The 17,387-nt window shown below is 36.6% G+C and overlaps 1 protein-coding gene across 4 annotated transcripts in view; it reads right to left on the bottom strand.

Moving 5' to 3' along the window:
• FANCC (FA complementation group C) overlaps positions 1 to 17,387 on the bottom strand; it is a 305,355-nt gene that overhangs the window by 57,747 nt on the left and 230,221 nt on the right. The gene's annotated exons all lie outside the window — the stretch shown is intronic.

Below are 17,387 nucleotides of genomic sequence, written 5' to 3'. Positions count from 1 at the left end.
AGCAGATAGTTGGAAGGCTAAACACAGGGCAGAGCACATTGGTCAAAGAAAGTATGTAGTTTCTAAATGACCATGCAGCAAATTGGGGAACTGTGTAAGGGGCTGGGGGCAGGTGGGTGTTGGGAGTGGAGGTGGTAATCTACACTGACTGACTGAGTCAGCCCTCTAGTGTCAGCATGTGGCCAGGATGCTCCATCTATGGGAAAGTGTCCATGGAAAAGCTCCAGCTCTTACGCCACTGCCTAAGGGAGGACTTGCTGAGCTGAAGCCATATGAATTGGACAAGCTGAAGACCACCCAGCATTTCTGGACAGTCTGTTCTCCATGAATATTCCAAACTGAATACATTTTATTAGTTGCTGAGGGAGAATGGGCTATCAGAAATAAAATAAATAGCGAGGAGGAGTTCGGGCCTACACATGGAATCGCCGCCTCAGCTTTCTATTTGAGCACTGTGTAGAGTAAGAGTGGCTACCCTTTAAGCATATTTCTTCCTCACCAGAAATTTCTGAAACAGCTTTGTGGGTTTTCACAGAGGATGTCGAGCGGCAATCTCCCATTTCCCTTTAACACTTAATAAAAAAGTAAGATTGGCTATACTGGATGCTAAGGCCATATTCTTGAATAAAATGTATTATTAAATAAATCAGGAATAGAACTGCATGGGTGAAAGGCGAAGAGCACTTTACTTAAGAGTAAATACTCTGAAAAATTGTTTTGGAGTGTGAAAAATGTAAGTTAGTACGGTGACCCATTGTAACCTACAGTGTGTACTAAGGTAAATGAGGTGAGGGCACAAGTTACATGTGAAGCACACAGACTATTAGACAGACTTTCCAATGAATCAGTAGTCAGTATCTTACATAAAGAGCAAAGATAACAGATCAGACTCCTCAGGAAATTCAGACTGATTGGGTAAATTCTGACAGAGGTTTAAAGTAGTCAGAAAAGAAAAATTTACATTTTAACCATGAAAATAATGTTCTGACCGTTTTTTAAAAACATTAGATGATTGATTTAACTTTCTATTTCCTGGATTATAACACTTCATAAAATATAAAATTAAAATATATACATTCCAATTTTTAGGAGGTACATATGAATAATGGCAAATATTCTATTTGTAACTACTTCCTCTGACTAGTTGACAAAATGACAGTGATTTTGAGGTTATTTATTTTCCAAATGTAATGTTATAATAAAAATCAATTTGAAGATGGGAAGAAGATCTACTTATTACAGCCAAAAAATAAAAACAGAAAAATACAATAAAAGTTTAGGAATAAAAAAATGCCCAAAACATTAAAAAAATTTTTAAGTCTACTGAGGAGACTTTAAAAATCCTATTAGACTTCTAATTTTGCCAAATTTCTGATCATAGAGTTATTAAATTCTTCTGAAATATCTTCTCAGGTTTCAGGCAGGATAAACATTCTTACAGAATGTGGAGAATATATAAAATACTCCTTTAAGACCACAAAAGTAAACCCGAACAATAGGAAGACGTAAGCGTTCTTGGACAAGTGGATAAAAAGCATAAACATCATAAAGATGCCAGTTCTCCCTTAGTTAATCTATAGTATATGGAAAAACCTGAACGAACATTTTGGCCAACCCAATATTTAGTTACTCTATATATTTAACATGAGTCTCCCCACAAATAGCATTAGTGGTTTTTCCTAAAACTAGACAAATTGTTTATTTGAAAGATAAAACAGGAATTCCCTGAAAAACAATGAGTGAGAACTAGCCCTATTTTATATTAAGAATATCAGAATGACTCTACCATTAAAACAAAGTACACTGATGCATGAATATAAAATAGGCCAAAGAATCAGAACAGAAAATAACAAAATAGCCCCACTACATACAGAAATTAAGTATATGACTAGGGGAGCATCTTAAGTGACCAAGAGTTTGAGGGGGTTGGTTGCACCTTTTACCACACACAAATTAGTGTCATTATATCTTCTTCTTAATTTTTATTTTTTAAAATATATTTTATTGATTATGCTATTACAATTTTCCTATTTTTTTCTCCCCTTTATTGCGCTCCATCCAGCACCCCCTTACCACCACCACCCTCCTCCCTTAGTTCATGTCTATGGGTGGTACATACAAGTTCTCTGAGTTCTCCATTTCCCATACTATTCTAAACCTCCTCCTGTCTATTATGTACTTACCATTTATGCTACTTATTCTCTGTACCTTTTCCCCCTCTCTCCTCCTCCCACTCCCCTGTTGATAACCCTCCATGTGATCTCCATTTCTGTGATTCTGTTCCTGTTCTAGTTGTTTGCTTAGTTTGTTTTTCTTTTTAAATTCAGTTGTTGATAGTTGTGAGTTTGTTGTCATTTTACTGTTCATATTTTTGGTCATCTTGTTTTTCTTACATAAGTCCCTTTAACATTTCCTATAATAAGGGCTTGGTGATGATGAACTCCTTGAACTTGACCTTACCTGGGAAGCACTTTCTCTGCCCTTCCATTCCAAATGATAGCTTTGCTGGATACAGTAATCTTGGATGTAGGTCCTTGCCTTTCATGACTTTGAATAGTTCTTTCTAGCACCTTCTTGCCTGCAAGGTCTCTTTTGAGAAATCAGCTGCGAGTCTTATGGGAACTCCTTTGTAGGTAACTGTCTCCTTTTCTCTTGCTGCTTCTAAGATTCTCTCCTTATCTTTAATCTTGGGTAATGTAATTATGATGTGCCTTGGTGTGTTCCTCCTTGGGTTCAACTTCTTTGGGACTCTCTGAGCTTCCTGGACTTCCTGAAAGTCTATTTCCTTTGCCAAATTGGGGAAGTTCTCCTTCATTATTTGTTCAAATAAGTTTTCAATTTCTTGCTCTTCCTCTTCTCCTTCTGGCACCCCTATGATTCGGATGTTGGAATGTTTAAAGATGTCCTGGAGGTTCCTAATCCTCTCTTCATTGTTTTGAATTCTTGTTTCTTCATTCTGTTCTGGTTAAATGTTTACTTCTTCCTCCTGCTCCAAATTTTTTATTTGAGTCCTGGTTTCCTTCCCTTCACTGTTGGTTCCCTGTATGTTTTTCTTTATTTCAGTTTGTATAGCCTTCACTGCTTCCTCTATTTTGCTACCATACTTAACCATTTCTGTGAGCATCTTGATTACCAGTGTTTTGAACTGTGCATCTGATAGGTTGGCTATCTACTCACTGCTCTGTTCTGTTTTTTGGAGCTTTGATCTGTTCTTTCAATAGGGCCATATTTCATTCTCTTGGTACACCTGTTATGTAGCGAGGGGCAGAGCCTTAGGTATTTGCCAGTGTGGGGCAAACCACGTCACTGCATTGTGGTGCTGTGTATGGAGGAGGGGTCTGAGAGGAAATAATGCCACTTGCTCAGCTTCCTGTGGCTTTCAGTCACTTTTCCTACAACCCACAAGCAAATTGGGCCCTTCTGGTGCTGATTCCCAGGTGGATGGGTCTGTGTACATTCTAGGACCCTGTGGGTCTCTCCAATGAACTCTCCTGTGAGGCTGGGAGTTTCTCCCACTGCCACCGCCAGAATCCCCACAGGTGTTTACAGTCAGAGGTTTTGAGGCCTTATTTCCCCACACTGGAACCCTGGGTTACATGGTCTGTCTCGGTCCCCAGTTGTTCTTTCTGGTTTGTCCACTTGCAAATGTGGGACTGCCTGGTCTACCATCTACAGCCTCGCCAGCCCCATCCTCCAGGCATGGCCTTGCCATGAGTCCTCTCTTCCCTGGCTGCCAGTGTCCGCCCCTCCTACAAGTCTGGGTTAATGTTTCCTCTTTAACTCCTTGGTTGTGGGACTTCCATACAGTTTCACTTTCTGGCAGTTCTGGTTATTTTTGTTTTTAAATTTGTTGTTGTCTTTCTTTTGGTTGTGTGAGGAGGTAAAGTGTATCTACCTATGCCTCCATCTTGGCTGGAAGTCCCTCAATTTTTAGATGTAATAATAGTATTACAGTTACATGTATTTTTAATGTACAATATAGAGGGTTCCAGTCTCCTGTTCCACATGTAAGGAGCTTGGAAATCACCACTCTGCCCTAACAAGTAAAAGGAGAACAGACTGAAAATTCAACAATTCTCTGACGTCCTCATGAGAGGAAAAGACACAGGGCAAACCTTGGTCCCTAAGATTGCCAAGACATACAAATGAGTACAGAGAACAATGGCTTACTGGAGCAGAGATCCAGAATTAGAAATCACTACATGAACCAGTTCCATGGAAGAGAAACCGGCTTTGCTCTGACACTTAAAGACTCCAGGGGGATTCAGATTGTGAGATTTACCTCCAGAAGCTAGAACAGGTTTTCTCAGTAAATAATGGAGAAAAATCCACTCCTGCTTTAAGCAGAAAGAAGGGAGAAAGAAACTATTTTAAAATACAGCACACTGTTTTTTTTAACGTGGCCTGCCCTCAGGAGAAACTAGTTAACAGAAGCCTAACCTACTGGGGTATTATCAGTGCCTAACTGACCAATGGGGAGGGAAATAGCCAATTCCAGGTGGTGCTAGGCATCCTGTCCCACCTAAGGGGTAGGGGCAGGACTAATAAACCCTTGTATGGTCCACACTCCAGAGACATAAACTCACAAGACTGAGACCTAGTCACAGAACTGTAAAACTTTCCCTCCCCTCACACCTCACCCCTACATTACAAAAAATTTATTTACAGCAGTTCCATTTACCTAGAATATCATGTTTAACTATTCAGAAAAAAATTACAAGGCCTACCAAAAGGAAAATAAAAATACAATCTGAAGAGACAGCCCAAGAATCAAAACCATACACAGCAGAGATTTTGGAATTACCAGACCAGGAATTAAAAACAACGATTTTTTTTTTAGGAATCTACATACTGTTCTCCATAGTGGCTGTACCAATTTACATTCCTGACAATAGTACACAAGGGTTCCCTTCTCTCCGCATCCTTTCCAACAGTGGTTATTTCTTATCTTTTTGATAATAGCATTCTAACAGGTGTAAGGTGATATCTCAGTTTTGATTTGCATTTCCTTGAAAATTTGTCATGTTGAACTGCTTTTCATGTGCCTATTGGCCATCTGTATGTCTTTTTTTAGTAATGTCTATTTAGATCCTTCGCCAATTTTTTAATTGGGTTGTTTGTCTTTTTGTTGTTGACTTGTATGAGTTGAAAACAGTATGGAAATTCCTCAATAAATTAAGAATAGAACTACCACAGGATCCAGTAATTCTATTTCTGGACACTTATCTGAAGAATATGAAAAAACTAATTTGAAAAGATATATGCACCACTATGTTCACTGAATTATTATTTATAATAGTCAAGATAAGAAAACAACCTAAGGGTCCATCAATGGATGAATGGCTAAAGAAGATGTGATACACACACACACACACACACACAGACAATGGAATATTATTCATCCAGAAAAAAGAAGAAAGTCTTTCCACTTGTGACAACATGGATGGACCTTTAGGGTTTATGCTAAGTGAAATAAGTCAGACAGAGAAAGACAAATACTATATGATTTCACTTACATGTGTAATCTAAAAATCAAAATAAATAAATGAGCAAACGAAAACCAACTCAGAGAGGACAGACTGGTGGTTAAGAGGGGAAGGGGACTAGGATTGAGTAAAATGGGCGAAGATGATCAAATATATGGTGCTGATGGCACAAGGCTTATGGTTGTGATTCCTATGTAGTGTATATAAATATCAAAGTATAATGCTGTGTACCTGAAACATATAATGTTAGCTACTTATTTTATCTTTCAAAAGAAAAAAAGAAAAGAAAAGAAAAAAGAGTAACTCCCTCATGAGATTGTTGTGAAGCTGTAATGAGAAATTACATGAAAAACCTTTAGAATACCTCCTGGAACACAGAAAGTAATCAATAAATGTTAGCTGTGATTATTTAAGAAAAACCACTATGATTAATATGAAAAGAGCTCTAATGGACAGACAGACAGCATGCAAGAACAGATGAGTAATGTAAGGAGAAAGATGAAAATCCTAAGAAAGAAAAACCTTCTCATCCCCCAAAATACTACAGATAGAAAACACAGTAGCAGAAATGAAGAATGCCTTTGATGGACTTATTAGTACTGACTGAGGTAAGACTCTTGGACCTAGAGGATTTATCAGTGGAAATCCTGAAAAACCAACAAGCAAGAGAACAAAAGACTGAAAGAACAAAACAAAACAAAACAAAACATTCAAGGAATGTAGACAACTACAAAGATGTAAATACATGTAATGGGCATAATAGAAGAAGAAAGAGAAAGAACAGAAGAAATATTTAAAACATAATAACTGAGAATTTCCCCAAATAAATGTCAGATACCAAATCACAGTTCCAGGAAGCTAATGGGACACCAAGCAAGTTAAATGCCAAAACACTACATCTAGGCATACTATTATGAAACAAACAAACAAACAAACAAACAAATCAAAGATAAAGATAATCCTGAAAGAAGCTAGAGGAAAAAGAACATCTTATTTACAGAGGAACAAAGAAAAAAATGTATCCAACTTCTCAGAAACCAAACAAGCAAGAAAAGAGTAGAATGCAATATTTGCAGTGTTGAGGGAAGGGGGGAAAGCGCCATGTAGAATTCTGTACACTGCAAAACTTGTAATTCAAACATGAAGGAGAAACAAAGATTTTCTCACACTAACAAAAATTGAAAGGGTTTGTTGCCAGTAGACCCACCTCACAAGAAGTGTTAAAAGAAGTTCTTTAGAGAGAAGGAAAATAATAAACTGGTACTTCCTAACTCATTCTATGAGGCCAGAATTACACTAATACCAAAAGCAGACAAAGACATTACAAGAAAATAAGAGACAATTATCTCTCAATAACATAGATGCAAAAATCCTCAACAAAAAATTAGCAAGCCCAATCCAACAATGTATTAAAAGAATTATACATCATGACCAAGTAGAATTTGTTCCAGGTGATCCACCTTTGGAAAATCAATTAATGTAACCCATCAACATGCTAAACACACACACACACACACACAGTATCAACAGATGCAGAAAAAGCATTGGATAAAAACCAACTCCATTCAACATAAAAAGGCTCTCAGTAAACTAGGACTAGAGAGGAACTTCTTCAAGTTGATAAAGAATAGCTTCAGAAAACCTAAAATTTGGATATTAGGATCAGATACAGGCAAAGATGTCCCCCTGTACCATGCTTTTCCACACCACACTAGAAAGTCTAGCTAATGCAATAAGAACAGAAAAGGAAATCAAAGGTATACAAATTGGGAAGGATGAAATAAAACTGTCTTTGTTCATAGATGACATGATCACCTATGTAGAAAATCTAAGTGAGACGCCAAACACCTGGAACTAATAAGCCATTAGAGCAAAACTGCAGAATACAAGGTTGGGAAACAAAGTTAATCACTCTCCTATGTACCAACAATGAACAAGTGGAATTTGAAATTAAAAACACAAATGAGATACTTTGGTAGAAATCTAACCAAATATGTACAAGATCTACATGAGGAAACTATAAAACTCTCATGAATAAAATCAAATAAAAACTAAATAAATGGAGAAATATTCATGGATTGGAAGATTCAGTATTGTCAAGATGTCAGTTCTCCTCAATTTGACCTGTAGATTCAATGCAGTCTCAACCCAAATCCTAGAAAGCTATTTTGTGAGTATCAACAAACTGGTTCTAAAGTTTATGTGGAGAAGCAAAAGACCCAGATTAGTCAACACAATATTGAAGGAGAAGAACAAAGTTGGAGGACTGATACCATGTGACTACAAGATTTACTATAAAGCTATGGTACCCAAGACATTGTAGTAATGACAAATAGGTCAGTGGAACAGAGTGAGAGAGTCCAAAAATAGACCCAAATAAAAATAGTCAACTATTTTTAACAAAGGAGAAATGGTAATACAATGGAGTAAAGATCATCTTCTTAATCCATAGTGTTGGAACAACTGGCTATCCTTATGCAGGAAAACAATGAATCTAGACATAGACCTTACGCCCTTCTCAAAAAATATTTCAAAATGGATGCTAAATTTAAATTTAAAATACAAAACTATAAAAGTCCTAGATAATCCTGAGTTCGGTGACAACTTTTTTATGAAAGAAAGAATTGGTCAGGTAGACCAGTCCAAAAGGAAAAACAGAGGCTAGTGCCTCATGCTTGAATCCTGCTGTGGTTGACTAAACTCTGTCCACTTGAGCAGGGGCCTAGGATGAGTCCCTTATATTCAGAAGACATTCAGATATTTTTGAATGAGTAAATTAATTAATAAACAAAATTGAACTTCCAGCCAAGATGGACATGTAGGTAGACACACTGTGCCTCCTCACACAACCAAAAGAAGGACAACAACAAATTTTAAAACAAAAAACAACCTGAACTGACAGAAAATTGAACTGTATGGAAGTCCGACAACCAAGGAGTTAAAGAAGAAACATTTATACAGACTGGTAAGAGGGGTGGAGACCGGCAGCTGGGCAGAAAGGACTAGCACAGCAGCAAGGCAGTGGCTGGAGGACCGGGTGCGGTGATGGCTTGCAGACTGGGCGGTCCCACGCTTACATGCAGATAAACCAGGAGGAGCAACTAGGGAGCGAGACAGACCCCGCAACCCAAGGTTCCAGCAAACGGAAATAAAGCCTCAAACCTCTGACTAAAAACACCTGTGGGGGTTGAGGCAGCGGGAGAAACTCCCAGACTCACAGGATAGTTAGTTGGAGAGACCCACAGGGTCCTTGAACTTACACAAACCCACCCACTGGGAGTCAGCACCAGAAAGGCCCAATTTGACTGTGGGAAGTGGGGGAAGTGACTGAAAACCAGCAGAGAATGGAGCAAGCGTCACTGTTCCCTCTCAGACCCTACCCGCACATACTGCGTCATGTTGCAGCGATGTGGGTTGCCCCAGCCTGTTGAACAACTAAGGCTCTGCCCCTTACTATGTAGTAGGTGTGCAAAAAAAAAAAAAAATTGGTCCAAATGAAAGAACAGTTCAAAGCTCCAGAAAAAATAAAGCTAAGTGATGAAGAGATAGCCAACCTATCAGATACACAGTTCAAAACACTGGTTATCAAGATGCTCTAGGAACTCACTGGGTACTTCAACAGCATAAAAAAGACCCAGGCAGCAATGAAGGTTGCACTATGTGAAATAAAGAAAAATCTACAGGGAACCAACAGTGACAGGAAGGAAACCAGGACTCAAATAAAAAATTTGGAGCAGGAGGAAGAAGTAAACATTTAACCAGAACAGAATGAAGAAACAAGAATTCAAAACAATGAAGAGAGGATTAGGAACCTCCAGGACATCTTTAAACATTCCAACATCCGAATCATAGGGGTGCCAGAAGGAGAAGAGGAAGAACAAAAAAATTGAAAACTTATTTGAACAAATAATGAAGGAGAACTTCCCCAATCTGGCAAAGGAAATAGACTTTCAGGAAGTCCAGGAAGCTCAGAGAGTCCCAAAGAAGTTGAACCCAAGGAAGAACACACCAAGGCACATCATAATTACATTACCCAAGATTAAAGATAAGGAGAGAATCTTAGAAGCAGCAAGAGAAAAGGAGACAGTTACCTACAAAGGAGTTCCCATAAGACTCGCAGCTGATTTCTCAAAAGAGACCTTGCAGGCAAGAAGGGGCTGGAAAGAACTATTCAAAGTCATGAAAGGCAAGGACCTACATCCAAGATTACTGTATCCAGCAAAGCTATCATTTGGAATGGAAGGGCAGAGAAAGTGCTTCCCAGGTAAGGTCAAGTTCAAGGAGTTCATCATCACCAAGCCCTTATTATAGGAAATGTTAAAGGGACTTATGTAAGAAAAACAAGATGACCAAAAATATGAACAGTAAAATGACAACAAACTCACAACTATCAACAACTGAACTTAAAAAGAAAACAAAAACAAACTAAGCAAACAACTAGAACAGGAACAGAATCACAGAAATGGAGATCACATGGACGGTTATCAACAGGGGAGTGGGAGGAGGAGAGAGGGGGGAAAGTTACAGAGAATAAGTAGCATAAATGGTAGGTAGAAAATAGACAGGGGAGGTTAAGAACAGTATAGGAAATGTAGAAGCCAAAGAACTTATATGTACAACCCATGGACATGAACTAAAGGCGGGGAATGAGGGTGGGAGGGGGTGTGCAGTGTAGAGGGGTATAAAGGGGGGAAAATGAGACAATTTAATAGCATAATCAATAAAATATATTTAAAAATTAAAAAAAGGAAAAACAGAGAGAAAGCAAAAATAAAAGTATAAATACAAGAGGATACATTACAACTGATACCACACAAATACAAATGATCATAAGGAAATTACAATGAAAAAGTATACACCAAACAAATTGGACAACCAAGAAGAAATGAGTAGGTTTATAGAAACATACAACCTACCAAGATTGAATAATGAAGAAAATCTGAATAGACTGTTTACTGGCAAGGAGATTGAAACACTAATCAAAAACTCCCAACAAAAAAGTCCAGCCAGATGATTTCATTGGTGAATTCTCCCACATTTTTAAGGAGAATTTGTAATATCAACCTTCCTCAGTCTTCGAAAAACAGAGGACACTGTCAAACTCATTTGACAAAAGGGCATCACAACCAGAATACGAAAACTAGGCAGGACCCTACAGGAAAGATAATTGCAGGTCAATGTCCCTGATAAATATTGATGCAAAAATTCCCAACAAAATATTAGCAAACCAAATCTATCAATGGATTAAAAGAATCACACACCATGACTATAATATTATGATAATAATAATAAAAATATATTTGGTTTTCAATGCTGTTCCTGGCACAATGCTTCTAAAACCCTTGGAATTTTCTAAGTGATGAGAGCTGTCAAGGCATCTCTTGTTTTGTTAATGAGATTACTTTTGGATTTCACCTAGAGTTGTGAGTTGGTTGTCATGAGAACCAACTATGTGACTAGAGGGTCTGAACTTTCAGTCCTATCCCCCCTGATTTCCAGGAGGGAGGAAGGCTAGAGGTTGAATCAATGATCAATGGCCAAGGACTTAATCAATTATGCCTATTAATGAAGCACCAGTAAAAATCCAAAAGGACGAGGTTCAGAGAGCTTCTGGGTTGGTGAACACTTGGAGATTTGGGGAGAATACCACACCTGGAGAGGTGCCTGAAAGCTCTGTACTGTTTCCCCATGTATCTCTTCCACGTGATTGTTCCTGAGGTATATCCTTTTATAATAAACTGGTAACTCTGAACTAATATATTTCTGTATGTTGTATGAGCCATTGTAGCAAATTAACCAAACACAAAGTGGAGTTGTGGAAATCTCTGATTTACAGTCAGTCAGTCAGAAGCGTAAGTAACCACCTAGACTTGTGACTGGAATCCTGAGTTGTAGGGGGGTCTCTGGAACCTCCAGTTTATATCCGGTTGATTAGAAGTACAGATAACAATCTGGGCTTACAATTGGAATCTGAAGTGGAGGGCAGTCTTGCAGGACTGAGCAATTTACCTGTGGAATCTGATGCTATCTCCACGTAGATGGTGTCATATTGAATTGAATTCTTGGACACCCTGTGGGTGTCTGAAAATTGCTTGATATGAGGAAGCCTACATGTATACACACATAAACTGGGTCCAGGAACCTAATTTAATAAGCAATTGGGATTTATTCCTAACATACAAGGATGGTTCAACACCTACAAATCAATCAATGTGATACACATTAACAAAATGAAGCAAGCCCTGGCCAGGGGGCTCAGTCGGTTGAAGTCTTGTCCTATACACCAAGAGGTTGTGGGTTCAATCCCCAGTCAGGGCACATACCTAGGTTGCAGGTTCCATACCTGGTCAGGGAGCATACAAGAAGCAACCAATTGATGTTTCTCTCTCATGTCAATGTTTCTCTCTCCACCCCCTTTCCCCTCTCTAAAATCAACAAAAACATATCCTCGGGTGAGGATTTAAAAAAAAAAAAGGATAAGAAAGTCACATCATTTCAACAGATGCAGCAAAAAAGCATTAAACAAAATTCAATATCCATTCATGATAAAAATTCTCAACAAAGTGGGTCTAGAGAAAATGTACTTCAACATAATAAAGGCCATATATGACAGGTGACATCAAAGTCAATGATGAAAACTGAAAACTTTTCTTCAAAGATCAGGAACAGATGCACAAAGATCAAAGCACAGATGCTCCCTTCTCACTACTTTTACTCATCATGTACTGGAAGTCCTAGCTGGAGCAATTAGGTAAGAGAGAACTAAAAGTCATTCAGTTGTGAAAGGGAGGAGTAGAACCGTAGATGACAGGATTATTATATATATATAAACAATAAAGACTCCACCAAAAATCTGTTACAATAAACAAATTCAATAAAGTTGTAGGACAGTAAATCAATACACACTGACACATTAACAATAAAGTATCTGAAAAATAGTTGTGCTTTTACACATTAACAATAAACTATCTGAAAAATAAATGAACAAAAATCCCATTTGCAATTTCATCAAAAAGAATAATATACCTAGGAATAGATTTAATCAAGGAGATGAATGATCTGTCCACTGAAAACTATGACACTGATGAAAAAAACTGATAAAGACACAAATATATGGAAAGACATACCACACTCATGTATTGGAAAAATTACTGTTGTAAAATGTTCATACTACCCAAAGCAATCTACAGATTCAATGCAATTCCTATCAAAATTCTAACTCAATTTTTCACAGAAACAGAAAAAAATAACTGTAAAATTTGTATGGAATCATAAAAGACCCCAAAAGCCAAAGCAATCTTGAGAAAAAAGAACAATGCTAGAGGTAGATACTTCCTGATTTGAAATTATATTACAAACCTATAGTAATCAAATCTGATGGGACTGGCATAAAAACACATACATAGATCAATGGAACACAGAACAGAGAGCCCAGAAGTAAACTTACACATAAATGGTTAATTAAATTTCAAAAGAAAGCCTAGACTATCTTATGGGAAAAAAGACAGTTGCTTCAATAAATGGTATTGACAAAACTGAATAGCCACATGCAAAATAAAAATGGACCCCTACCTTATACCATACACAAAAATAAACTCAAAATGGATTAAAGAACTGAATGTAAGGCCTGAAACCATATGAGTCCTAGAAGAAAATATAGGGGGTAATCTCCTTGACATTGGTCTTGGTAATGACTTTTTTGATTTGACACCAAATGCGAAGGCAATAAAAGCAAAAATAAACAAGTAGAACTACATCAAACTATTGGAAAAAACATATGCACAGCAAAAAGCATCTACACCATCAAGAAAACGAGGGAACTTATGGAATGAAAGAAAATAATTGCACATTATATACTATCTGATAATGCGTTCGTATTAAAATATATCAAAAACTCATGTAACTCAACTGAAAAAAAAATCTTTAAAAAAAATGGGCAGAGTAATTGAATAGACATTTCTCCAAAGAAAACATTCAAATAAATGCCCAGTAGGTACATGAAAGGTGCTAAACATAACTTATCACCAGGGAAATGTAATCACCTCATACCTATTAGATGACTATTTGATAACTATCATAAAAAAGACAAGAAATAACAAATGCTGGGGAGAATGTGGAGAAAAGCAAATCCTTGTGCACAGTTGCTGGGAATGTATATTGGTGCAGCTACTATGGAAAAAAGTATGGAGGTTTCTCAAAAATTAAAAACAGAACTACCATATGATCCAAAAATCCCGCTTCTAGGTAAATATATTCAAAGGAAATGAAAACAAGATATCAAAAATATATCTGCACTCCACATTTATTGCAGTATTTTTCACAATAGTCAAGATATGAAACAACCTAAGTTTGGATGAATGAATGGTTAAGAAGATGTGAGATACATATACACACACACACACACACACACACACACACACACTGGACTATTATTCAGACACATGAAAGAAGAAATCCACTCATTTGTGACAACATGGATAGACCTTGAGGGCAATATGCTAAGTGAAACAAGGCAGACACAGAAACAAAATACTGTATGATATCACTTTATGTGGACTCTAAAAAAGCTGAATTCATAGAAACTGAATAGAATGATGGTTACCAAGGGCTAGGGGGTGGGAAAAATGGAGAGATGTTGGTCAAAGAGTATACAAACTTCCATTGTAAGATGAATAAGTTCAGGGGATCTAATGTACAGCATGGTGATTATAGTTAATGATACTGTATTATACATTTACACTAGGAGAGTAGAACTTAGATGTTCTCACCACAAAAAAGAAATGGTAATTATGTGACATGAAGGAGGTATTAGATAAGCTATGGTAGTATTCATTTTGTAATATAAAAGTGTATCAAATTAACTCATTGTACATCTTAAACTTATACAATGTTATATGCCAATTACATCTCAATAAAGCTGGAAAAAATAAGATGTAAAAAATAAATTAAAATTCTGATATTTTCTTGTTTCTACATGAAAATATAACAAGGAGGATACTTTGTTGTCTTTTTTGCAATAATATTTAAAATTTTTTGAAAAATTAAAAAATTTTATCCAGATTATTTTAGGTATATATAAGGTATGTCCAGAAGGTATCCAGCCATGTAATATGAAAAATAGAGACATTTATTAAAGGAGATACAAGATATAAGAAACATAGTACATAGGAAAATGATGCCTCAGTCCCCTTCGAAGTAGGCACCTTGGAACCTCATGCAATTCTCCTAATCATCATCAGCTGCCCCGTTGTATTTTCCTGGATCTCATAAATGGACTGAAATCTCTCCCTTTTTAAAGGTGATTTTGGCTTTGGGAAAAGCTAGAAGTTGCAGGGTGCCAAATATGGGCTGTAGGGGGGCTGAGTCACCTGGGTGATTTGATGTTTCACCAAAAACCTCTGCATGAGACGTGATGCATGAACAGGTGTGTTGTCCTGATGAAGCTGCCAATCACCAGTTGCCTGTAGTTGCAGTCTTCTGAATCATCTGAACAGTTTCCACGGAGGAATATTCAAGCTTAATACAAAATTTGATGCAGATTCTTTGATCTACTTGCTCAGTCATTTTGAATGTGACTGCCACACAGTACACACGCTCACTCAACGGGATCTACCACCCTCACTCAACATTGTCTACTGCCCCCACTGACTAGTACTGTGAAGTCATTATTATTCACCCATGTACATTCCAGTCCACTGTCCTTGGCTGCCAGGTTACATCAATGTCATGCAAACCATTCTCGTTATATTAACAATGGCTGGACTTTCCCGTACTGACCACATATTTATGTTTATTTATACATAAATTTTTATATATGTATATATAAAGCATTTAAATTTTTAAGAATTTAATATTTTATTCAGATAAAATTTTTATTTTCTTATAGTTAAGAAATCAGTGGCTTTACAAAAGAGAACTGAAAGATTTACTTTCTCATCTCACAGATGTTTCATTGGGAAAAGTTGAAACCAATATATATCAGATTTCTCTGGCTCATGAGTAGGAAATATCTATTCTAAAGGAAGTGGGCTAAACTCTAGATGAAAAGCAATATGAGGGAAATAACTGTCCCCTTGGCTTTATAGATGTTAATATTTTGCCTTATTGTGTCTTATTCAATAAAATGTTTTCAATTACTATTATAGTGCTAGTTAATTGCAGAAACAATCTGAGACCAATCATTCAGTCTGAACAAAAGGATTTAATACTTCAAATGTAGATGTGATAAATTAATATTTCATCAACAGAACTGTACTTTTGCCTGAAAACATAATTTCTAGATATGGCTGGACTAATTGTGTTGCTTATATTCATCTGGATCAACACCAACAAAGGATGGGAGTTCTTTTAGGTGAACTTGGAGATATACACATGTGATACAGAAATCCTTAAGTGTTGAATAACTATTTTGAATGGCATGGTTTTTCTTAGAGCAGCTGGGCTGATGTTTGCATTGTAGTGCAGAAGCAACAATGGACATGCTGCTGTACTTAGCACAGACCAAAGCAGGAACAGTGGTCACTGTATCCTTCACTACTACACACTCCCAGTAAAAACACTGCCAGTTTCACATAAAAGTGTGTTTGACAAAACAGTATAAAATATCAGTTTTATTAAGTTTTATCCCTGAGAATACTTTCTATTAAAAAATTCTGTGTGGTAAAATGAACATAGAACATTTCTGTTACATAACACAAAAGAAATGAATTTGTCTGAAGGGAAAGCGCCTGTGCAACTGAGCTGTGAGAACAACGGGCCACTTTTTAAAATGGAAACCTAAAAGAATGACTGGCAGGCAAACAATGGTTATTCAGACTTCAGTATTTGACTCATATTTCCTCAAAAATTAATGAAGTGACCCTAGTACTTCAAGTACAACAAAGGGCAGTATTTGAAACCAATGATAAATTCAAGTTTTTAAGTAGAAAGTAGAGTCTTAGAAAATTTATTTTCACCAACATGAGCTTAACAGCTTCCCAATACTTAAGTATGACACTACTGATGAAGTTGGTGGTGAAAGGAATTAATTAATGTTAGAAAGTAGTTTTGTTACTGTAAAATAAAGTATGTCAATGTTTTTGGAAGATCTGCATAACAACAAATCAGTATTTTCCTAAAGAACCATGAACAAAGCTACAAAGGCCTGCTTGGACAAAAGACCCATTAAAAGTGCAAGACACACCAGTAAGTTTTAATGTATCAGTATGAAAAGCTCATTGATGTAATTTCATATTCTACATCACAACAAACTTTAGAAAAACCACGGTTTTCAAAATTTGGTGAGGTATGCAAAAAGAATATCCATAATTATCTGAGATGGCTATTAAAAATACTCCTGCCTTTTCCAATGACCTATCTGTGTAAGGCTAGATTTTCTTTATATACTTCAACCAAGACAACATATCGCACCAGACTGAATACAGAAACATATATGAGAACCAGCTATCTTCTTTTAAGTCAGACAATAAAAAAGATCTAAAAAAAATGTAAAAAAACCCTGCCACTCTTGTTAAACAACTTTTTGCTTGGAAAAGGTCACAGTTTTTCATAAAAACATGCTATTTGTGTTAACATGTAATCAATTTATTGTTATTTTTAAAAGAAGTAAAATATTTTTATTTCTTTGGTGGGAGTTTTTGTTTATTTCTTTAATTCATTAGTTATTATCAGTCTATTCAGGTTTTCTGATTCTTCCTGATTCAGTTCTGGAAGATTGTACATTTCTATGAATTTATTTCACTCGGGTTGTCCAATTCCTTGGCATATAATTGTTCATAGTATTTTCTTACAGTCCCTGTATTTCTGTGATGTCTAGTGCCCATCAGTAGATAAGTGGATAAAAAAGCTGTGATACATTTACACAATGGAATACTACACAGCAGTAAAAAGAAGAAACTCTTA

This window comes from Desmodus rotundus, chromosome 1, assembly GCF_022682495.2.
Source record: "Desmodus rotundus isolate HL8 chromosome 1, HLdesRot8A.1, whole genome shotgun sequence".
NCBI classification, from domain to species: domain Eukaryota; kingdom Metazoa; phylum Chordata; class Mammalia; order Chiroptera; family Phyllostomidae; genus Desmodus; species Desmodus rotundus.
The sequence above is the reverse complement of the archived record's forward strand: the minus strand, read 5'-3'. Positions and strand labels throughout refer to the sequence as shown.